Source organism: Ovis canadensis, chromosome 13 (assembly GCF_042477335.2).
Source record: "Ovis canadensis isolate MfBH-ARS-UI-01 breed Bighorn chromosome 13, ARS-UI_OviCan_v2, whole genome shotgun sequence".
Taxonomy (NCBI): Eukaryota; Metazoa; Chordata; class Mammalia; order Artiodactyla; family Bovidae; genus Ovis; species Ovis canadensis.
The window spans coordinates 27,287,770-27,312,658 of NC_091257.1; the positions used below are offsets into that span (position 1 = coordinate 27,287,770).

Genomic DNA, 24,889 nt, shown 5'->3' on the forward strand with positions numbered 1-24,889 from the left:
TTGTGTGGGAGGCTGGGGTACAGGGGGCTATTTGGAATGGTCCCTTATAGTCTAGGAATTATTAGAGCAAACTCAAATCAAAGTTTTCTCTATGGCCTGTATTCAAAGGCAGGCTGACCTGGCCCGGGGCCTGCCATTACTGGATTATATGGGAAAACTACAGTGGTATGCCTCAGTTTTTCTCTACATCTCTCCTTTTCCAGACCCTAAGTGAAATCATGACCCCATGTGCACTTGTATCACTTAACAACAATACCGTTACTTCTGGACAGGGATTTGCATTCACAGACATCCTCTGTGATGATGGCCAGTCACATGTCCACTCTACCTCCCAGACCAGAGTCTTAAAGATGAATCACCTGGGCAGGTCTGCACAGATGTGCTGAACCACACATTTTTTTCCCCAAATAGAACCATGGAGATGTTTGAGTGAGTTTCTACTTTAAAGTACTTAATCTTAGATATGGAAGCTGATTCTCAGAAAGATGACGACCAGTAACTGGTCCACGGTCACACAGTGAGACAGAAGCGTCGCTGAAACCAGGTCTCCTCTGGATTCTGTCCTGGCCTCCTCTGTCAGGAATCCTCCTCACAAAACAGAGCTGTCAGGTCACAAGTCACCACTGCAAAAGCACAGATTGGTTTACCATCACAGAGGTAATTTCCCTAACTAGTTTTGCTTCCCCAGGGAAATGTCAATTTAAGAACAGTCAGAAAATAATACTAAATATGTCTTAAACTGTGGATCCTAATTTCTTTGGGGGGCAAGAACTTTTTACAAGCTCTTTATTATTTTTTATTTTCTTTTTGGCTGTGCCCCATGGTGTGTGGGATCTTAGTTCACCAATCAGGGATTGAACCCATGCCCCCAGCATTTGGAAGCACAGAGGCTGAACCACTGGATCACCAGGGGAGTCTACCAAGCTCTTCTTTATGGCCTCCACACTGTTACAGGAACTCCAAAACGTCCCCAGAAAGTGAAATACTAAAAGAGAAATGGCATCTAATACTAGAACTGGAGATGATTCAAATTCCACATTGACTATTTTTGTTCAAATCACTTAAAAAAAAAAAAAACCCTCTTTTAACTTTTAAGTTCTCTTCATTTTCACTGCCTGCGCTTCTTGTATCCCCAAAGCACCCTGTATCAATTCCAGGAAGGCTGCATTCTCTTACTGCTCTGAGCAATGTTTCCATCACCCAGCATTTCTGCTCCGATTTGGCAAGTCCTCTGGGAGAAAGGTGGAAACTGCCACCTCAGTCAGAGAACATAAAATGGAATCTGATGAGTGGTCAGCCTTGCTGACATAACTTCATAATCAGTCCATAATCTCTGCAAGAAAACATTAAGAGGAAATGCCCTCTCTGATCAATTACTCCCATCATTAGAGAAATTCAGGGTACCGTCAGTATGGCCTGTTTGAGGTTTAGGCTGTGGGTAATCCAATGGGAAAGGGGAAATACTCTTGTCACCCCTGCAGGTCTCTGCCAGCACTTCTAGAACACCACACATCAAAACAGACTGACTGGCGCAGTTGTCTAGAGTAAGGGTTGCTGAACAGCCCTGCCAGTGGGCTGCGGTTTCCACTGGCCAGGGGACTGTCTCCTGCGCTTGAGCAGGGGACTGGAGGGTTTCTGGTGCCTATGGGTGTATTGTCCATGCCCCCCACCTTCCAGGCAGCGGCTGGGTCTCAGCAATGAGCTACGACAGACATCTGAAACAGCACTTGTCCATCGAAGGGAGGAAGCAGAGTGTGTGCAAATGCAACGCTTTGCAGGGAACGAGTAGCAAACCTCCTACCTCCAAGGAGCGCCTCGCCAGCAATTTCTCGCGCCTACTGAGGCCTCGCCCCTCCCCTCCTTCACCCGCTCCCTCCCCACCCCCAACCGCCTCCCCAGGAAATGGGGCCGAATTTGTGCCGGTTTTCCCTTTTTCTCTCATCTGGTGAAACCCGGGTCCATTTGCTTGGTGCAGACACACCAATCGGTCCCCCGGGTCCCTCGGCAAGGGTGCGAGCGTGGAGGGATGAGGGAAGGTAGCAGGCCGCGCCGATGGGTCTGGATTCGGACACGGTCTGCGGGCATCCGAGACAGTTTCCCACCCGTGGGCTCGGATCCGCCGCGAATGCACCGCTAGAGCGGACAAAACGTGGAGCCAAGGGGCGAGCGCAGGGCCTGAAGTCCCGGACCCTGGAGGAGCCGGAGCTCGGGGTCCAGGGAGGCAACACAGGGGACACCAGGGTGGGTTAGCAACCTCACTCCTGCGCCGAAAGGAACGAGGACTCGCACGGCCAGCCCCGGGCGCCCTGCCCTTCCCGGAATCCCACCCAACTCTGTCAACACGAAGATCCCGAAAATTCCGAAAGCGAAACTGCAAGCCGGTCTCCAGAAGTTTGGAAACGGCTTCCCAGGCTCCAGGCGTCCGGACACCACGGACGCAGTCAAGGATGAGCGCCCCAGTGAGTGGTCATCGCGCCGCAAGATCGCCCTCCGCTGCTCCCGTGCACCTCCCGGGTTTTTCACGCGCAACAGTCTCCAGTCTAGGTTCCAGGAGGGGGGTCGGCGGTGCTCCTACTTCGTCTCCATTCCGCCCTCCGCCCGCTCCTCCCCACGAGAAGGGAAACTTGGACCCCGCGAGAATCCTGGGGAATGTTCTTTGTAATCGGTTGTATGTTGACTTCCACCGCACAGCTCCGTGCAAAATCGCAGGTTTCAGGGCGTTGGAGTGGATTGTGCGCTTGTCAGCAGCGACGTCAGGAGGACGAGGGGAGGGGTTCCCGGCTGAAACTGCAGTTTACAAGCACTGAGCCATTTTAGGCTGGTTTCCCCTTGAACGAAGCCCACGAGGAAGCAGTCGCCGAGGGGACGCCCGGGACCGGAGCGCCGGGGACGCGCCAGCTTGGGGGTCGCGGATGCAAAACGCCTCTGGGCCTGAGGGTCAGCTTCATTGCCCAGTAGGAGGAGAAATCTGCCGCGGGGTCCCCAATTTGGGGAATGCTTGCTCCCAAGCCCTACCCTGGGGACGCCGCAGGGGGCAGACTGTCCGAAGGCGCGGCGACCGTCCAAGTAGGACAGTCGACCCCCTCGATCCTTCCTCGAAGTCCCTGCGAATGCCCAGAGCCCACGTCACTGTGGTAACTGCAGACCTGGCCAGCGCTTTTTAATCCTGAGACTTAAAATCTTCCTGGCGCACTAGGCAGACGCGCCATCAGGTTCTCCGGCCCAGGTAAAGTCCCCCGAACCTGCCCCAACCTGGCCCCGGGGATGGCGCGCGGCTGCCGTGTGGCCCCCATCCCCCTGGTCCACCCTGCAGGCTGCGCTGCGCGACCATCGCTCCGCGGCTGCATCCTGGCCACTGGCGACCCCTGTCGGGGACCCCTTCCAGCTAAGGAAACTCCGTTCGCTCGCTTACCCTCGGGCTCCACTTACAAGCTCCGACTCTGCCCTCAAACTCTCAGGCCCTCTGAGGACCCAGAAGTCGGCCTCTCCCCAGCACCTCGCCGCCCTCTTCAACCCCAAGGCAACACCCCCGCTCGATCGCCTGGAAGGCTCGCCGATCCAACAAGGACGAGGGGCACTTTCTTCCGCGAACGCTCTCCCCATCCCCCACCTTCCCTAGAGCGCAACTCCAAAACCAACTCCGCCGCTCCACCCCACGCTCTGCAGCCAGGGCCGTGCGCCCCCGCCCTTCCGCCAATGTACTTTCACACACCCCAACTCCACCCCACCCACCACGCCCCGGACGCCGCCGCCCCCCACTCCCACTTTCTACCCCACCGCGGCGCAAACTACACGGTGTCCTCCACTAAGTACGGCGCGCCCCCTGCACACACACACACACACACACACAACACACACACACACACACACACACACTGGCGTCTGCAGCCTGATTGCCCCCAAACCCTGGATACTGAGTCCTTTAAGTAAGCGGCACACCGCTGCACCTACCCGGCTTTACCCACACAGGATCCTGCGTACAGAGACAGAAAGAGAACTGGTCTCCTAGAAAGCTGAAATAAATCACTCCCTCTGCCCTCACGCATTTTGCACCACGTGTCAGCAGTTTGTCACGTCAAATCAGGGCAGGGTCTGGTTCGGAGACGCACACACGAATCTGGGGCGGATCTCTTGGACACTCCCACCCAACTGCAAACACAGGTATGCCCACTGATTCAAAGGCACGCAGAGCAGTCTTGCTCCGATGCCCCGGTCCGGGCCAGTTGTACCCCTTCCCCCTTTAGCAATGGAATGGACACACGCAGATTCTAACCACGGAAAAAACTAGGGCAGCTCATTCCTTCTCTTTTTTCCCCTTTAATTCGCTCAAGCAGCTACTAGAGTAGCCAAAGAGAGCTTGAACTAACAGATGGCAACTCCGGTTGGGTTTTTTCCCACCTCAAAATCTTTATTTTCAGTTTTTAAAAGCCACCTTAGCCCGCCATATTGAAACTGGCAAGGCTTCTAAATACTCCTCCGCCGCGGCTTCCAAGAAAACACCAGAACGGAGCGGCTCTGGGCGCGCGTCTGGCCACCGCAAATCAACCACTTCCCTCGGCTAGGCTCCCTTTCTCCAGCTAATCGTGTCCTGCTTCTCCGGATCAAAAATCCACAAATATATCTAACAGTTCCTACAGCAGTTTTTTGGTGGGTTTTTTTTTTGCGGATTTTGCTAATACACACATTTTTAAAAAATAATAAACTCCAAAGCCAGATCAGATTAGTAATTGTGAAAGGAGGTTATATGAGAGTAGACAACAGGAAAGCCCCAAGGGACAGGATGTGACTTTAACGCTGAAGAAAAAAGAAAGAAAAAAAGAACAAAAAGATCATCCATGCCGGAGCACGCTCCGAAACTACTACTGACAAATTCATTTCAGCTACACAGGCAAATGTTTCTAAGGGGGGCGGCGATTCCAAATATGTCCACGATTTTTAATCCCTTTGATGGCTGGTCTCCAGTCCTCGCCCCACCATCTCCCCCAACCACTACCACCCCGCCACCCCGAACACACACACACCATCTAAAAAAAAAAAGGAAGAAAGAGACCCCAACGCGGGGTAGCCAGGGCTGCTGCGTCGCCAAAATGAGCGCACAAATGAGGAAGGTGGGCGGCGGGAGGGGACACTGTGCACCCGGAGAGGAGTACGCTTTCCAACTACGGGCAGACTCCCGTGAGGCCGGGCTTTGCGAAGCCGAGGGACCTGGAGGAAGGGGACGAGGGGGAGCAAAAATGACAACCCGGAGCACAGCGCGGAGTTTGGGGATCTGCTCCAGAGCTGTCGCCTTCTCCTCCAGTCCTGCCCTTTCGATTCTCTCCCACTGCACCCCCTCCTTCGCACCCCCCACCCCCACCCCGAGCCCAATCCAGCTTCCCTTTTTCTCGGAGCTGGAAAAAGAGAAGCTGACCGGCGCACTCAACCTGCGGGCCGGAGGTCCCCTCGCGGGGCGGGCTGGGCGCGGGGACAGCGGCCGGCGCGGGGTCCTACCTGGTGAAGTTCGTCCTCCCCGCGGCGTGGACAGAGGCAGGGGCGCCGCCGAGGCGGGGGACGCCGGCCTCACCCGCTCGCTGCGCCTCGCTCGCTCCCCGCCCGCCGCCTCCCTTGCGCGCCCGCTCCGCGGCTCGGACTCCCACTACAGCCTCATTCCAATATGGCATCCTCTCTGTGCGCATGCCCGGCACTCTTTTTTAAGATTATTATTTTGTGTGTGTGCGCAGCGAACTCCTTCAACGACCTTTTCCAAGTGCTTGCGGCACGTCTTAAGCCAATTAGCCGGAGGGACGTTGCACCCCTTCCCCTACCCCCGCTGGGACGCCCCCGCGCCTGGGCTCATCGCCACCCCCCCACACACACACACACTCACATACAAACACCCCACGTTCCCACTGCCCCCTCCCCGTCCGACTCCCCTCGCTTTTTCCCTTTAGCTCCCTCCATACCCGATCTGCAGAAAGTTCCCATCACAGGCGCTTTCGCAAATCCATCTGCAGGGAAATCTAGACAAACTCCGCAACTCACGGGACACTTTCGGTTCTGTCGGTTTACAAGCCCTCCGTGGACTAAATGCACAAACTTGCGCTTTATCCGCGGAATGCTGGTAGCCAGCGGAAAGAAATTCAATCCGCTCCGAGACCCGGGACCCGCCCACTGTGCCCCACCCCGCTCTTAAACTGTGCCTTTTCTATGGAGATTCAAATATTTTCTTTAGGGGTGGCGGGAGGGGGCCGGAGAAAGGTTTTTCCTGGGAAACGTGCCCAGAGGAGTCGGAAATTCAATCAGGGCTGTTTGGACTAGCCTTGCCGCTGAGATCGGCAGGACGCAGGTAACGAGGGTCTCCACGGCGTCTCCGGATGTCCAGGTCTGGGGGACAGCGAAGGGCACCTGACCTAGGCTGGCTCTTGGAGGGCGGGAAAAGGATCCTGCCCGAGGAAAGCGTGGCCCTCGGCGACCGAGGGAGTGAACTAGAGACACAGCACCTGCGCGGGGCAGGGTTTCCGTGCGGCGTGTGCGGGTCGGCGTGCACTTTGCCTGGGGCGTTGGGGGTGGGGGGACGACAAAGAGGATCTCCCTGGCCGGAGCGGTGGCAGGACAGAGACCGAAAGGAATGTCCCAGTGAGGAAGTGCTGGTGACGCCCGAGTGGGTCAGACCGAGAACTTCCGAAGGTGGGCTTTGCTGTACTGAGGAGCGAGGAGATCTTGCTGGAGGCTAGAATTTATTTCCACGGGAAATGGAGAGCCAGCACTTTGGGCAGAGTTTTTGCTCTCTTACCACAAGGGGTAAATCTCCCCGCCCCCGCCCCCTCGAGTCTTCCAGTTCTGTGTCCATCTCCTTCCTACGGACCTTCTCTCCGAGTCTCTCCCCTGGCCCAGGGGTCGGGAGGCTCTCTCACCCCGGACACTGCTACGCGTTCCCAGCTCCGCCCGCCCTCCCACGCCCGGTCACCCCGGCTAATCTCGAGGACCCCTGTGCTCAGGCCCGTAGGGTCCCCTAAGGATAAGTGGATGCTCCCAAGGGCGAGGGACAGGGCAGGGACCAGGGATGCAGAGAGGAAGTCAAGAGTTTGAGCGCGCGCGGGACCGGCAGGGGTCTTGCCCGCTGGGTCCTCTCCCCGACGGCGGGACCCGAGCTGGTGTAGAAGAGCCACTGGAGGGATGTGCCCGGAAACTCCTCCGGCCAAGCCCTGCGGTCGCGAGTGCCCATGCACCGAAATGGTGGGTGGAGCTCAGAGATCCTGGGGGACTTCCGCGGCGGTGAGAGCCCTCGCGTTTGCAGCCTGGGCAAGCGGCGTCTCCTCACGTCTTGGTGAACGCTCTACGATAGCTCTTGGAGGGAGCCTTCGTCTTGTCACGCTTTCTGAGTGCCCCTGAGGCTCAACAAAGGAAGGGCAAGCGACTCACAGGTCATACTCCATCCAGAGTCTCCTTCCCAGACCAGCTTCCCGGTCCCCACCTCTTTGGGACATTCGACCTCTTTCACCTGAAGGTCACCGAAGGCGGAGCATCTCCAACCACACCCGGCCGCCTGCAGCCCCAAAACCGCCTCCCTCGGTGCCCTGAGATGTCTCCTAAGTGAGACCGTGGATGCACAGCGGTTCCGAGGAACCCTGAAGGAGGACTCCAGACGGCCTCGGCTTTACCCCGGGGTCTCTCGACTGCTTGAGCCTTCAGCACACAGTTTGGCCCAGAAGGGGCAGGGTGGGGGGAAGGTCCTGTCCCAAGTGGACTTACAGCGAGGGGAGACCCACCATTCCCCTCGCCGGGATCACCTGCTCCCGCGCCACGGATGCGCAGAACATCCGCCGCAGAGAGGTCTGAGGCCGGCTCCCCTCCTCCAGCCCGTCCGGCTCCCCCCGCCCCGTGCTGCGCCCTCCGGTGACCGCAGCCCTGATGGGCGCCCGCGGCAGCGCTCCTTCCTCGAGGATCTCAAACCTAGCTGTGGGGCCCGGGCCGGGGAGGGGGCGGAGGATCGCTGCTCTCGCCTGGCCCCCCAGCACTTCCGGGCGACTCCAGTTTACAAAGGGGATGCACTTTTCGTCTCCCAAAAGCAGAGGCGACGTGAGCTGCAGCATCCATTGCGCCGGCTCTGGGTTTGTTTACCAGTTTCAAGTCATTATTATGCACGGAACGTTATTTCATCAAAATAAAAACCGATTGCAAAAAAAAAAAAAACAAAACACTTAATCCCCAACTCGATGAACTGTCTCTACTTTATCCTACAGTTCCTCCAAAGTAATGGAGCCTTTTTATATTTTTGGAACTCACAGGCTTGCATAACTTTGTCAGTGGGTCTGGAGAGCAGTGTGGAGGAGTTTGAATTTTTGTACTCACCGCGATTAAGACATGAAATCATAAAGCCACAATACACAATGGTCGTCACATTGTTACCTCCAAGAATCTTCTCGACGTTGTCCAGGGTAAAATTTCTCCAACTTTGGCTTTCATATTGCTTTTCCCACGTAACTTCTTGACCGTTCCTTGGCTTTTTATTCTATATCCTGCCTCCATTCTCCTCTATCCAAGGACACCTATGAGACAAAAGAAATTGGTTCCAAGATTACCTGCTGTTATTAAAGGGTCCCTTCATCCCATTCCAGTACCTTCCCACCTTCATTTTTATTTCAGAAGCAGATACTTTAGGGATGTGAGTATCCAGGGGTAGAATCCACCCTAAATCTGTTAAAGATGAAGTGGATGTGGGACCAGCAGAGTTAGCCAAAGATAAAGCCTGGGACTGTTTCAAAGTAAAGAAGACATAATATTAATACATTCCAAGTCAGGAAATTCAACCAAGTAAATCTCATGATAAACACCATGAGGTCTCTATAAATTGTTAACATTTTCTAAAAATCTTGGCAAAAATAAGTTTTTGCTCACACCAACTGACTATAACTTATTTCATGTCTAAACAATGGTTAAACCATGAATTATATCACATTCAAAATGCACTTAAACGTCTAAGTTATGCCTTCTAAGGGACTTTGGAATTCTTTCCTACAAATGAGGCTACAATATATAAAATATTAAAATTATATTTGCTAATTGGAAAATAGGATTAAAAACAACAGTTGAAAAGTTTCATATTATGGGCATTTCTAAGTATGACTTAACAAAAAATATTGCAGATGAGTCAAAAATTATATGCATATTATTTATCTTATTTATTCTAAAGGCATATGATTACTTAAACCTTGTTGCACTAATCTTCACACCAAGAAAAATATTGGTCAATTGGCTCATAATTACTCCATATTGACATCATTGTATAAGGAAATGCCCTAAAGAAAATGAATCATTTTGCTTCCTTAACAAAGAGAATCTCTGAGATATTAGACAAATTAGCTTAACATAAAAGTAGAAGGGTGGAAAAGTGTCCCCCAAAAGCCTCTCAAACAAATATTTGTGATTCATGTTGAGGTTTGATAGAAAACAACAAAAACAATTATCCTTCAGTTAAAAAATTTAAAAAAGATTAAAAAATAAAATAAGCAAATATTTGAAGAATGTATGCAATCTTCTTTTTACCAGAGGCTCGAGATCTAAACACGTCTCTTAGCTGGGGTGAGACTGTGTTTTTCCATCACTCTCTTAAGGTCACTGAGTATGAAATCTGAAGACACTTCCTCCCTTATTTTTCACCCTTTACCTCTATCCCTGTTCCAGCAACTAGCTCCTGGGATGCAAATCAAATGACCTTATCAGTGCTTCATCACTAATTTTCTCTGTGACCTGTGTAAGTTTAAATTACCTCTCTGAGCCGTCTTTTCTCTAGGGTAAAGAAAGGGAGAGGATTGGACTAGACGTTCTATAAGGTCCTTTCAGACTCTTAAAAAGTGCTTATCCATCTACCCCACCCAAAGCCACAGTTTGCCTTCTGTAATATCCTAACACCATCTCTGCAGACTAGAAATAGCCAAGGTGTAAATTCTGAGGTCACAAAGAGGAAATAAGTAATGAACAGATCTGCAGGGGAAGGGCCTTTTTTGCCCTCCTAGCCAGCAGTAAAGTGTTGTTTGAGTCATATTTCTGCCTTGTTTAGATCATTATTTTGTCTTTATAATTACTGTATGGGTTTCCCCACCTCCCCCTTCCCTCCCCACTCCCCTACCCCCCCTCCCCACCCCCAACAGAAGTGTCTGGGCTGAGAATCACTGGGAAAAGTCTGGGTGATGGAGTTCATTGTTTACGTGGGGAAGTGAGCATAGTGATGAATAGGATATTCCACAAAGATAGCACCTATCAGAGGATATCTCCACAAAGGTATCACCTATCAGAACACTTACTCATCCATTTCTAAAAATTCCAGAACCCCACTGTTGCTTCCTGTATAATTTGAAGACATGTCAGGCTTCCTTGACAAGAGAAAAAATAACAGTGAACACAGAGGGTGTATTAAAAAAAAAAATTAGTGATGTCTAAACTCCCCTAGGACATTGATTTAAAGAACAAAGATGGTTTCGCTGTGAAAGTGCCCATTTTGACTGATGGCTTCTTTCTCACTGAGGAAGACAAACACCATGATGAAAGTCACATCCAACTTCTGAGGCTACCTGTACGGGCTGCCTAGTATTATGTTCTCCGCTTGAAAGTCTTCTTTTATATGAGGCAGAATATTCTAGATCTTGCAGCCTGGCTCCTAGTCCTTTCAGAAGTGGGGAAGTCACAGTCCAAGGAGGTGAAATAACAGAGATCTCACCCAGAGCTGCAGAGCAGCACCTGACCTTCCCCTCTTCTGCTCCATTAAAGGAGGAGAAAGCCGAGGGAGGACTTATTTAGCATCTATTTTACACCAGTCCCTCTTCTGGAGTGTTTACATACGTGATGGTATGTACTGTCTCTAGTACATACCAGTACATTCTAGTCTCTATTATGTGTAATGTCTCATAAGTGGCTTTTAAATATGTTGTAAACGTATTCTTTTCCATACAAAACTAGACTCTGATCCACGGTCACTAGAACATTTCCATGTGTCATTTTTTCTGGCAGAGCTGGAGTTGTCTGGAATTATTTGCATTCTCTATAACTGAAGGTATTTATTGCCCCATACACACACACACACACACACACACACACACACACCAAACACCAGCACAAGTCAGGGTTGTGGTTTATGGTCCTGCTCAGTTTCGCCTCTGCAAGTTAACTACCCTTAGTGAGATTGAATCAGACCCTGTGCAGAAGTATAAAATGTCCCCTTGGACTCATAACATAACATAGACTAAACAAATTAAAGTGGGCAACAAAAATCCCACATCAAAAAGTAAGTTTCCTGTAAAAGCAAGTAGACAGATTTTATTCTATGCATCTACCACTTTAATAAATCCCAACTCTGCTAAATAGAGAAGAAATATCAGTGTTTGGACGCTGGACAATGCAGCTTTATTGTAACCTCAACCTCATCTGCTCAACTAGTAAAATTGAAAATTTCATTGTATAAGTTGCTTTAGTGGACCTCGTTATAGAAAATAATTATCCTGGTCAAAGAAATAATAGGTAATAGACCCATAAAGACTTGATTTGCAGTGCCATCTACTGGAAACAAATATTGACTTGCTTTCAGATTTTTTTTAATATAGTTTTTTGTTGCTTTTTAATGGAGTATTGTGATTTCTGGGATAAAGGAAGATATCTGGGGTAAAGAAAGATTTCCTGGTGGCTCAGGCGATAAAGAGTATGCCTGCCAAACAGTACACACGGGTTCGCTCTCTGGGTCAGGAAGATTCCCTGAAGAAGGGATTGGCAACCCACTCCAGTATTCTTGCCTGGAGAATTCCATGGACATAGGAGCCTGTCGGGCTACAGTCCACAAGGTCGCAACAGTCCGTAGGATCCCAAAGAGTGGGATATGACTGAACAACTAACACTCACACATATTTCATTAGAGATAACAGTTTGGACAAGTTGTTATCTATAATCAAACGAATCTACTTTTAAGTAAACTGAGATATATTCGTATGAAACCATTCAGTTTTTGAATAACATAAAGAGTCCTTAACATGTTTCTTTAGAAAGTAAGACCTCTTCCATTTTTTTAAAAAAGGGTCATTACAACTAACTTCTTAGTAGAGTGCTATGATTTCTTTCTTATCCCTGTAAAGATTAATTTTTACACTAGTAAAATAGTGGAATAAAGTTGATGGCTTCTTAGAGGTTTTCATTTTAATTTTATACCTTATAGGGGAGGAACACAAGGATTTTTCAGAGTTTTCCAAGCCAGGTGCTCAAGGAGGTAAATGTATTAAAAATTAGATATGGGAGATAGTTCTTATAAACCAAAAATTAACCTCAAATATTTATTGATCATTGCTTATATTTGAGTTAAGAGGCAAAATGGCTTTTGCTGAAAATGGGGCTGCACTAGGTATTACTCTAAGCTAATGGGCATCTTGTTGCCAAACTCATCAGAGGCCTTCAGAAAACTCCCTGGTGGGACTTGCCCTGCGGTCCAGTGGTTAAGACTCTGAACTTTCACTGCAGGGGACACGAGTTCAATACCCTTGGTCATGGAATTAATATCCCGCAAGCTGTGCAGTGGGGACAAAAAGAAAGAAAGAAAATATGCTTGATTAAGAAAAAAGAGAGGCAGTATGTTAGATTGGAAAGAACTGGGACTGGAAGCCAGAAGGACTAGTAGTTAAATACCAGCTCTGCCAAGACAGGTTTCCCTTTTGGTCTCTGCGTCTCTCCTTCCTCCCACTCTACCTGTATCTATTTAAAAATGGATTAAATTTCTCTTTCAGGGGAATGGCCTGGTACATAAGAGAAGCTTAAGAGGTACTCCCTGCTCCTGCTCCATCTCCTCCCATCTTCCACTTGCTCAAAGTACACGTTGTTCATAAACTTCTAGTACAGTCTTGCAGTATTTTAAAATTTGTGTTTAATAACTGCAGGTTGGATGACTGTGTCAAATCATATCCCAAATCTGTTTTCTGCTTACCGCATTCTTACATCCTATGTCATCATTCCAGCCTCTTCTTCACTGACCGTCTTCTATTATCTTTATCCTTACCCCACTATTCAGTGGCTTCCTCTCCTGAAAACACAAATAAAACATTCCATCACAAGAAGGGGGCTAGCAAATGATTCATATGATACTGTTGTTGTTCAGTCACTAAGTTGTCTGACCTTTTGCGACCCCATGGACTGCAGCACAACAGGCTTTCCTTTTCCTTCACTGTCTCCTGGAGTTTGCTCAAACTCATGTCCATTGATTCAGTGATGCCATCCAACCATTTCATCCTCTGTTGTCCCCTTCTCCTCCCACCTTCAATCTTTCCCAGCATCAAGGTCTTTTCCGAGTTGGCTCTTCACATCAGGTGTCCAAAGGAATGGAGCTTCATCTTCAGCATTGGTCCTTCCAATGAATATTCAGGGTTGAGGCTTTAAGTTAGATTCTTATTGTAGGCAAAGTCTTCATAGATACCAAGGCTGCACAACCCTGTGAAACTTTGTCCATGTCTAAAGAACTTAATAAATTTTAATGCCCAGTTTGAAAAGCAGACCCCACCACCAATATCCTGCTTCTAGACAAATTGTTTTAAATTTCACGTGCAATGGTACATAGAATAATACTTCAGACCAAAATAGTGGGGGAAAAAAAAGTATAAGGAATGAAGAGACTTGCATTCAACTCCCAGTGGTGTTCCCTAGTAGATTCTTCATAGGTCAATGGATTTCTCTGAGCCCTGGATGTACCAACTGTGAAATGGGCATAATAATGTCTTCAGTCAGTTCAGTTGCTCAGTCGTGTCCAGCTCTTTGCGACCCCATGGACTACATCACACCAGGCTTCCCTGTCCATCACCAACTCCTGGAGCCTACTCAAACTCATGTCCATTACATTGGTGATGCCATCCAACCATCTCATCCTCTGTCGTCCCCTTCTCCTCCCACCTTCAGTCTTTCTCAGCATCAGGGTCTTTTCCAATGAGTCAGTTCTTCACATCAGGTAGCCAAAGTATTGGAGTTTCAGCTTCAGCATCAGTCCTTCCAGTGAACATTCAGGGCTGATTTCCTTTAGGATTGATAGGTTGGATCTCCTTGCAGTCCAAAGGACTCTCAAGAGTCTTCGCCAACAGTGAAGTTCAAAAGCATCAGTTCTTCGGTGCTCAGCTTTCTTTATAGTCAACTCTCACATCCATACATGACTACTGGAAAACCATAGCCTTGACTACATGAACCTTTGTTGGCAAAGTAATGTCTCAGCTTTTTAATATGTGGTCTTAAGTTGGTCATAGCTTTTCTTCCAAGGAGTAAGCTTCTTTTAATTTCATAGCTACAGTCACCATCTGCAGTGATTTTGGAGCCCCCCAAAATAAAGTCTGTCACTGTTTCTATTGTTTCCCCATCTATTTGCCATCTATTTGCCATGAAGACCAGATGCCATGATCTTAATTTTCTGATTGTTGAGTTTTAAGCCAGCTTTTTCACTTTCATCAAGAGGCTCTTTAGTTCTTCACTTTCTGCCATAAGGGTGATGTCCTCTGCATATATAAGGCTATTGATATTTCTCCTGGCAATCTTGATTCCAGCTTGTGCTTCATCCAGTCCAGCATTTCTCAAGATGTACACTGCATATAAGTTAAATAAGCAGGGTGACAATATACAGCCTTGACGTACTCCTTTTCCTATTTGCAACCAGTCTGTTGTTCCATGTCTAGTTCTAACTGTTGCTTCCTGACCTGCATACAGATTTCTCAGGAGGCAGGTCAGGTGGTCTGGTATTCCCATCTCTCTCAGAATTTTCCACAGTTTATTGTGATCCACACAGTCAAAGGCTTTGGCATAGACAATAAAGCAGAAATAGATTTTCTCAGGAACTCTCTTGCTTTTTCGATGATCTAGAGGATGTTTGCAATTTGATCTCTGGTTCCTCTGCCTCTTCTAAATCTAGCTTGAACATCAAACCTCAGCATGAATCAGCCATAGGTATACATATATCCCCTCCCTTTTGAATCTCCCTCCCGTTTCCCTCCCCATCCCACCTCTCTAGGTTGATACAGAGCCCCTGTTTGAGTTTCCTGAGCCATACAGCAAATTCCCATCGGCTATCTATTTTACATATGGTAATGTAAGTTTCCATGTTACTCTTTCCATACATCTCACCCACACCTCCCCTATCTCCATGTCTGTAAGTCTATTCTCTATGTCTCTTTTTCCACTGCTGCCCTGCAAATAAATTCTTCAGAACCATTTTCTATGTTCCATATATATGCGTCAGAATACAATATTTCTCTTTCTCTTTCTGTCCACTAGCTTTGTTCGCGGTGATGCTTCCTAAGGCGCACTTGGCTTTGCATTCCAAGATATCTGGCTCTAGGTGAGTGATCACACCATTGTTGTTATCTGGGTCATGAAGATCTTTTTTGTGTAGTTTTCTGTGTATTCTTGCCACCTCTTCTTAATAGCAGCTTACCTCACAGGATTGAGAGAATTTAAGGTGATGTAATACTGAGCGACTGAACTGAACTGAATATACTCAGTGATATAGAACTTTGACTTGGGTGCAAAGAAATAAAAACACACTTCCTTTCATCCTCCTTTTCTGTTTGATAATAAACCAACTTTTTAAAGTCTAGCTCAAATCATGAGTCAAAGAAATCAGAAAAAGCTGTGTTGTAAGGCAATGCTATAATTCAAGTCATTGTAAGTTATTGTCTGTTATATTCCAGGCATTGTGCTACACGCTATTTGCTTTCATACTTGTACTAGTTTCAAACTACTTTGGACCCTTAGAAGGAACAGACCTACAGAATGGAACATATGGCTCTTATTTCTTAAGAGTCTTTTGTTGGTGTGCCTTCAGCTGCTTTTCAGAGCAAAAGAAAGAAAGAGTCTGTGAAACCAGGAGTTCTTTGAGACAGAAATACCTCCATCTTCCTTCTCTTGACTCAAAGTAGTATAAATCACGTTGTAAGAGCCAATATTTTCTAGTTTTTAAAGAAAAAGTCAGGTTTTTTTTTCTTCTTCATTCCACTTGTCAATTCAAAGGAAGCTTTTGACAAAATTTTAGTAGTGAAAAAATACGTGTCTGAAGATCTCAACCTGAATCTGACGTTTACCATGGTCATTTGTCCACAGAAAAGGCTCAGTGTGTGTTTGTGGGATTTGGTCAGGACTTTGGCCTTGACCTGAATGTAAACCATGGAGGGAGGCACCTCCCTTTCCCCTTCTGAAAAAGAAGTGTGATGTTATCATGCACATGTTTGGGGAAAGATTGTACGAAAGTCATTGTGGTTTTGTCACTTTTTTAGCTTCTTGGAAGAAAAAGGATGATCAAAATTCTGCTCTTTTGCAAGCGAAGAAGATTGTTTGCATGGCTTCGGAGAGGTCCATTGTTTGCACCATTGGGTTTATTTACTTTCAGTTTTGTTGTCCTGGAACAAGAGGAGATATCCTGCTGCGGAGAGGCCCCAGCAACAGACCGCTGATGCTTTTAATAAGAAAATTATTTTTATAAACTGAATTTTAGTGACAAAAGAATGTGAGGATGCTGAGCCCTACCATGTGGTCTGTTTACTCTTAAAAAGCTAAGGATTCCTTACTCTCAAACTGGAGAACCTGAGAGGTGTAAAGACCTCAAAATCTTTCTCATCATCCACCTGCAGTGGCATTTTTGCCAGCTTCAAAGGATAATGCAAATTTGAACCATTGTGAATATTGTTCTTATTCAAAAGCAGAGACATTACTTTGCCGACTAAGGTCCATCTAGTCAAGGCTATGGTTTTTCCAGTAGTCATGTATGGATGTGAGAGTTGGACCGTAAAGAAAGCTGAGCACAGAAGAATTGATGCTTTTGTACTGTGGTGTTGGAGAAGACTCTTGAGAGCCCCTTGGACTGCAAGGAGATCCAGGCTGTCAATCCTAAAGGAAATCAGCCCTGAATGTTCATTGGAAGGACTGATGTTGAAGTGGAAACTCCAATACCTTGACCACATGATGTGAAGAACTGACTCATTGGAAAAGACCCTGATGCTGGGAAAGACTGAAGGAGGGGAGAGAAGGGAATGACAGAGGATTTGATGGTTGGATGGCATCACGGATATGATGGACATGAATTTGAGCAGGCTCTGGGAGTTGGTGATGGACAGGGAGGCTTGGCATGCTGCAGTCCATGGGGTTGCAAAGAGTCAGACACAACTGAACAATTGAACTGAACTGAACTGAAAGATAGATGGATTTTTAAAAACCCATCATTATATTTGTAAACTGCCAGTGACAGTCGGTGACAACTAAAGCTGAGTCTCCATTTCTGATACGTTCATATTTTATCTAGTAGGTTTGAGTTTTGTTTTAGTGAACAGATAGCAATCTCACAGCCACTAGGTACTGCAGCATGCTTCAGGCTACCTTCAATAAATAAACGAATGCATATGGTCTGAAGCAAGATTTGAGCAGCAGCACTGACAAATGCTTCCATGGGACTCACAATGTGCCAAGTATTGTTCTAAGCACTTAACAGGCATTAGCTCACTTCATCTTCTTAACAATCCTAGGAAACCTTTAGCCTGTTTTACAGATAAGGAAAACAAGGGATAGAAAGAATAAATAACTCACCCAAGGTGGTCCCCTAGGCTCTGGGGAGGTGTCGCTTATGTTTGTAAGCCAGTACTCTTCACCTAAGCCTCTTAAAGTATTTTATTGCAGACAAATAGAAATAAACTGGTGATTCAATAAGGCACTTAAGGTTGTGGTTTGTTGTTATGCCTAAAATAAGTATCTTCACATCAGGATGGAGCTGGGAGCCCTGAATCTCTGTCACTTGCTCTAGCTAGACCACGCTCCCTCACCTGCAAGAGTAAGAGATGCCTCTTTTACAGGCGACAGACCACAGTCCAAGAAACTGAAAGGAAAGGTGATGAATGTGTGCCTTTTAAAGGGTGGTCACTGAGTTTTCAGAGAACATTGAAAGGAATCAAAGGGAAAGTGATTGGCGTATTAGGGCCTTGTATCAGTGCTAGGCTCTGTGGTCTTACACTCAGGGGAGCTGAATTCAGTCTTTTGCAAACTTGTGATTTTTCTTAAAACTTGATTACATCCAGTATTTGGTGGAAAATGAAAAAAAAAAAAACACTGTACATAATCAACAGTAAAACCTAAGCTGGACCTTTTATTTCAGGATGCGGAGAGTGATCAAGTTACTGAGCGTCCTAAACTCAGTAGACAACTCAAGCAACCTGATGACGAAAACAGGAATCCTTGGGTTATCTCATGAAAAACAAAGATGAAAGGAGAGGCGTGAAGCACCATCTTTACTCAAAACACGGTCCCTGGACCAGCATCCCTGGCATTACTTTGTAGCTGTAGATGCTCAAGATCCCCACCCAGAAACATCCTGAATTCAAATCTGCATTTTACCAAGGTGGTTCAAATGCACCAATAAAGCTTTAGTTTAATTTCATTATTTGACAGATGAAGACACTGAATGAAGGAGCCAAGCTCACATGGCTCGTGTTTAACATAAACCAGATGAAAATGCAAGTGGAAAAATATAAAGGCACTTATGGGGACTTCCCTGGTGGTCCAGTGGCATAGACTCCTTGCTCCCAGTGCAGGAGGCCCGGGTTCGATCCCACATGCTGCAACTAAGGTCAAACATCTGGCACAGCTAAATAGAAAAATAAATGCTTTAAAAAAATAAATAAATGGACTTAGAAAAAAATGTTTTACTCATTGAGTTCTAAACTGACCACTCTGTATACTAATATTTCTGTTGTTATAAGTGGGAATTAGAGGTAATGTTGAAATAGGAAGTAACTTCAACTCTTCCATAACCAGTTGAACTCAATAATCAATATACTGCTGGCCATCGTCATCTGTACAAATGGGATAAAATGTCTTGGGTTAAATATATTTCCTTAGTGAAGGCAGTTTTCCCAACATCAATTTTTTTTTCCCTCAGTCTTTAGGACCAACTATGAGTGACTTCACTTTCACTTTTCATTTTCATGCATTGGAGAAGGTAATCGCAACCCACTCCAGTGTTCTTGCCTGGAGAATCCCAGGGACCGCGGAGCCTGGTGGGCTGCCATCTATGGGGTCGCACAGAGTCGGACACGACTGAAGCGACTTAGCAGCATAAAAAATAAAAAATTTTAGACTGTCTTTTCCATGATATGATAATTACTGTCATATTTCAAATGTAACCACCTTCTAAAAATATAAATGTGAAAGGCTATGTCTTAGCTGTACTCTATGGTTATCCATCATTTCCATTACCCAATTGATTTCCCAAGAAGTATCAAATCAGCTAGGTATTTATTAGAATTTTGTTCTCTTTTCCTTTTGGAAGAAGGAACCATTTGCGTTTTCATCCACGGGAGAGACAAAGCAATTATAGGTTATTTAAACATGATTGGTCCAAATTCTAACTTCTTGGGAGGTGTTCTACCTTCTTGAGAAGGGTTCATTATTAATTAGAATGTAGAAGCAGATTGAAAACTGAAGTAGCTCCCTGAATGCTTAGACATAAGTAATTAGGTACAACAGTTCATCTGAAAAATGTGGCACCTGTTAGTTTTTCCCAAAGCCGAACAGAAGAACGATGGTCCACATCTGTCTTTGTTCAGGCTGTTAAAACAAAAACACCACAAACTGGGCGACTTGAGCATGCATTTCTAGACGATGATTTCTGGAGCCTCCAAGTCCAAGATGAGGGTCTGATGAGGGCCAAATTTGTGTCTTGTCGATGACAGCCACCATCTCTAAGTCCTCACTCGGCCCAGAGTGAGCACAAACTAAACCCAATGAAACTCCACCCTCACAACCTACTTACTTCCCAAAGGCCCCCTCCCCTTTGGGGTGAATTTCAACCTGCGGATGTGGGGGAGACACAAACATTCCATTTGTAACAATACCCAGCTCTGCTGCTGCTGCTGCTGCTGCTGCTGCTAAGTCGCCTGAATTCACATCCAGACTGTGTAAGAGTTTGGTTGGATTATTATATCACATAATAGGTTGTTACCCATCTCTTTTCTCAGCACATTTCCTTCTGTAGGAAAGATTCCTGTGGAATATTTTTGGCTTTTACTGTGATCCCTGGCAAAGGAAGATCCCCTGGAGAAGGAAATGGCAACCCACTCCAGTATTCTTGTCTGGAGAATCCCGTGGACAGAGGAGCCTGGCAGACAACAGTCCATGGGGGTCCCGAAGACTTGGACACATCTTAGCAATTAAACAGCAGCAGCAGCAGCGAACCCAGCAACGTAGTAAGTGCTCTGTGTACATGGCCATGCTGACTGCTCGGTCCACGTTTACCTCTTAAATCAACTGTGAGTTTCAAGTTTCTTTAAAAAAAAAAAAAAGCAAAGAACTATGAGTTGTTTTTATTTATTTTATTCATTATTATTATCATTTTTATTTTGGCTCTGCTGAGTCTTTGTTGTGGCACGTGGGCTTAGTTGACCTGAGGCATGTGGGATCTTTCTGGACCAGTGAGGGTCCAGATCTTTTCTGTTCCCTGCATTGGAAGGCAGACTCTTAGCCACTGGACCACCAGGGAAGTCAGAGTCTCAAGCTTCTGAAAATGATGATCCTCTTCTGGGATTTATTCCAAAGAAACTTTTTTCCCTCCGTCAAATGACTTATTATTTGGAAATTCCTGATGGCCTCTGGATTTTAGAAAAGGATCAACACCACTGGAAAAATATTCAAGACCAGAGACACTTCCAGGAACCCATGTTCCCGTCAGTCTGCCATCTCCTGCTGTTTTACCATGCATGTCTTTTTGCAGAGAATGGTGGATGTCGTGTAGGAAATTGCCTATAGGCAATTCAGAGCTGGAATCATCCTGGAGCCAAACTCTCAAGTTCTTCTTCAGAAAGACTCTTTGGGCGTCTGTTATTTGTCCCTGACAAAATAAAGCATAGTATTTCCCAATACTTTGCAAATGTTGGATGCTGTCTGCACAAAATGGACTGTATATTGAAAAAAAAGTCAAGCAGTTTTTTGAGGGAAAGTTATCAAGTACAACGTGATGAGACAGAAGTTCTATTTGAACTGAAGTTATGGAGACAACCATAGGACTTTCCTGGTGGCTCAGATGGTAAAGAATCCACCTGCAGTGCAGGAGACTCGGGTTCGATCGCTGGGTTGGGAAAATGCCCTGGAGAAGAGAATGATACTCCAGTATTCTTGCCTGGAGAATTCCATGGACATAGGACCTGGTGGGCTACAATCCATGGGGTCACAAAGAGTCAGACATAACTGAGTGACTGAATACTTTCACTTTACAGAGACAACCATACATGGAATATTCCTCTCTTATCCCTTGAAACTCAAGGCAGGGAGACCAGGGATGAAAGAGTGATGAGAAGAGAAATTCAACCTACAGCCCTCGATTATCCTGCTCTTCAGGTCTATAAGCAAGGATGGAAAGGCTTTTCTGAGTCAATAATGAGGCATCAATCATGGTATGTCAACACAAGGAAAAACTGAGTCATTGATAGATTTGTCGGGATTACTAGAAGCCTTACATTTAGGCTGTAATTTGACCACTGTCATTTCATTCAGCCTTCTGGATGATATTTGATTTAGGGTTTGTACAATGTGAGTCTTAGCAGTCTTGCCAATGACATGGTGCTTAATTCCCCAAAGGCTTCATCAAACTCCTTCTTAATGTATCTTTCATCATTGTATTATAGTCTGCCTGATGATAGATGTCTTTCTGAAGATAATTATATCCCTCTGGTATTTTCTTTTACTCTTCAGCAACTTCCACAGTGTTTGAAATCTATGGTCTTTGCTCGTTTATGTCATACAGCTTCATATTTTTCCTCATGAAGAGTTCTTTCATACAAAACCCTTAAAATTCTTTACGAGATAGTAATTAATTCTCTCACCAGGAAGTTACCTATTTTGCATCCTTGGGAAACTGAGGCAGAAAATGAAGTGATGCCTTGAAATCATGTAAAGACTTGACTTGAATGATTATCCAGGAGATAAATTCTCACTCTTAACTTCAAAAAGGAATCATATTCTAAACTAAATATAAATAACAATGGTCCCAAAAAATCACATCATAAAGTAGAAGAGATCTGCATAATTTCACTTCACTGACATACAAACCTGCAGAGGAACTTACTCTTAATGAAGATTTAACTGCTAAGGCTTACAGTGGAACTCATATTACCAAGATTTTATTACCATGAGCATACACACACCCAGCAGGATTTTTAGTACCCTACTAAGAAGTGTTATTTGAAATCATTAAAACTAAACTGCACCTGTCAAAATAAATCAACCAATACACTTAGTGATTCAGAATCCATGACTCTTTATCTTTCCTATATATTCATTAATCCTTAATAGTCTTTCCTATCATTAGCGTTTCATATCCAAGTACGCCCGTCCTATAAAAATGGTGTATTAAAATGAAATTGGGTATTTAATGCCCGATTCCGTAGTGGATTCATCTGGGTTGAGCTTTGTCCCTCAGTCTGTGTGTGCCCTGCTGCTCTAGGATTTTCCTCCTATAAAATGTTTTTACAGCTTTATGCTGTAAAAGTCAATCCAGCTGACAGATCTTGACTGTTGCCTGTATGCATGTCTGTGTAACATAACATGTTTATGATTAACAATGGAGTTTCCTGATGCTGTCAGAGTAAGTGAAATATGAAATGCCTTTCTAGAAATGATTGTTTTTTAAAAGAGAGAATAAATAAACAAAGCCATCCTTGCTAGTAAAATAACTGATTATGTTGCTGACTATTTCATACTATGTTTAGCCAGAACTCCCTGGGGACAGTTTATTACATTAGCGTAAACAAAGGGAGACCGGGAAGGGGGGCGCCTAGGACTCCAGGAGGGAAGCAAAGGGAAAGAGACCATGAAGACAGAACAAATGCTTTCCTTGCTGACGTCACCAACAGACTGGGTGAAAACACACACACAGGGTCCAGTGTTGCCACCTCACAGGCACCATATTGAAAAAGGGAAAATAGGCCAAACAGTGTCTGATGATGGGTGCAGTTAAGAAAGTGGTTTGCTTGATAAAGTGTACAATCCTGAATTCAGCAGGAACCTCGCTGGTTAGGGTTATGGTTTCAGTTTTCATCTTGCTTCGTTACAGTCCAGTTGTGTTTTCTACTTTCTGGCTAAATCTGTGAACCTCTTTTCCATGGACTCTTTGAGTAGAGGTGTCAGAAAGAGAAATTGATCCAGTCTCCAAGCCTCCTGTGCTGAGTTAGGCATCAAATTTATTTTTAGAAAACACAGGCTAGCCACTACATGGTATCATGATTATAAGTATATGATCTAAGATGACTCTATAATTTTTTGTACGTGTGCTTTCATTTTGGGGTTAGGAAATGTTTGTTTTTTCTGCTATAGTGGATGTTAAGAGAAAGAAGGTAGTGTTAAAAATCTACTGTATCAATGTCATGTGTTAATGTGTGTGTGTGTGTATATATATATACATATATATATGGAATCTAGAAAAATGGTGCAGATGAACCTCCAGGACAAGAATAGAGACGAAGACATAGAGAATGGATGTGCAGACATGGGAGTGGGGAATGAATTGGGAGGTTGTAATTGGCATATATACACTGCTGCTGCTGCTGCTGCTGCTAAGTCGCTTCAGTCGTGTCCAATTCTGTGTGACCCCATAGACAGCAGCCCACCAGGCTCCCCCGTCCCTGGGATTCTCCAGGCAAGAACACTGGAGTGGGTTGCCATTTCCTTCTCCAATGCATGAAAGTGAAAAGGGAAAGTGAAGTCACTCAGTCATGTCCGACTCTTTGCAGATTACCAGGCTCCTCCGTCCATGGGGTTTTCCAGGCAAGAGTACTGGAGTGGGGTGCCACTACCTTCTCCCATATATACACTACCACGTTTAAAACAGATAGCTAGTGGGAAGCTGCCCTATAGGACAGGGGGCTCAGCTCAGAGCTCTGTGATGACCCAGAGGGCTGGGACTAGAATGAGGAGGACTGAGGGGGGGAGGCTTTGAGGGGAGGAGATATATGTATACCTATAGCTGATTCACGTTGCTGTACAGCAGAAACCAACACAACATTGTAAAGGTTGTAAAGCAATTATAATCCAATTAAAATTTTTTTTTCAATCTACTATGTTCTCTTTTTCTTTGTGAAAGCTAAGAGTTTTACAAGCATTCTTTTCTTGAATTTTCCCCCAGACCATGTGTGGGGGTTATGATCTGCTCACTTACGGCGGAAGAAACCAGGACGGAGTGAGGGTTAGTAGTTCACTCAAGGCCGCCAGCTAGCGAAAAGCAGTGGCCTTGATGGCAAAGCCGAGGGCATTTCTCGTGCAGTGTCGTGTCCAACACTTCCTTTCTAGATCCCTGGGGGAGAAGGAGGCAGGAGAGGAGGCTGGATGTCCCCTGACCCCCGCAGTGGGTGGAGTCAATCAGTCCGTTGAGCTCTGCTCCTCCATCAAACCACCCCCTCCAGTCTCTGTTCAGACTATTATCTAATATTTACTGACAGCACCAACGCCACCATGGTTCCTCTCATTTTCAGGGGGATTAATTAAGACAACACATAAAAGCCTTCATCACACAGTAGTCACCTAATAAGTAGTGAGTGTAGACATAATAGCTAATATTTATGAAGCATTTTAAATACTCCAGGCAAGGCAGTAAGTATTTTATAGGCATTATTCTTTTTGTTCCTCTCAACAGCCCTAAGAACTAAGTATTATATTCATTCGTTATTATACTCATTTTACTGACAAGGAGATGAAAGCATCGAGCATTTACCTGACTTATTCAGGGTGCCACTTCCAGGTAAGTGGCAGGTGGAGAAGGCCACTTCCTGTTTGTATAAGCCTGCTCCATTTTAATTAAATACATCAGGAGTTAACCCCCCAGGTAACCAGGAGATTTGTATATGATTTAGAGCTTCCTAGAGAAAGTTGCTATATGATT

General features: G+C 45.9%; 1 protein-coding gene across 3 annotated transcripts in view; it reads right to left on the reverse strand.

Annotated features, from left to right (window-relative positions):
- The window catches only part of SFMBT2 (Scm like with four mbt domains 2), a 180,207-nt gene extending 174,022 nt beyond the window's left edge, over positions 1–6,185 (reverse strand). The window contains exon 1 of one of the 3 annotated variants that reach the window (XM_069547183.1): positions 5,943–6,185. The gene's annotated coding sequence lies outside the window, so the exon portion shown is untranslated. Of the gene's footprint in view, positions 1–3,951; positions 4,026–5,490; positions 5,774–5,942 lie in introns of those variants that run through there. The other 2 variants (XM_069547182.1, XM_069547184.1) reach the window with 2 other exon arrangements.
- Between the last annotated feature and the right edge of the window lie 18,704 nt (positions 6,186–24,889).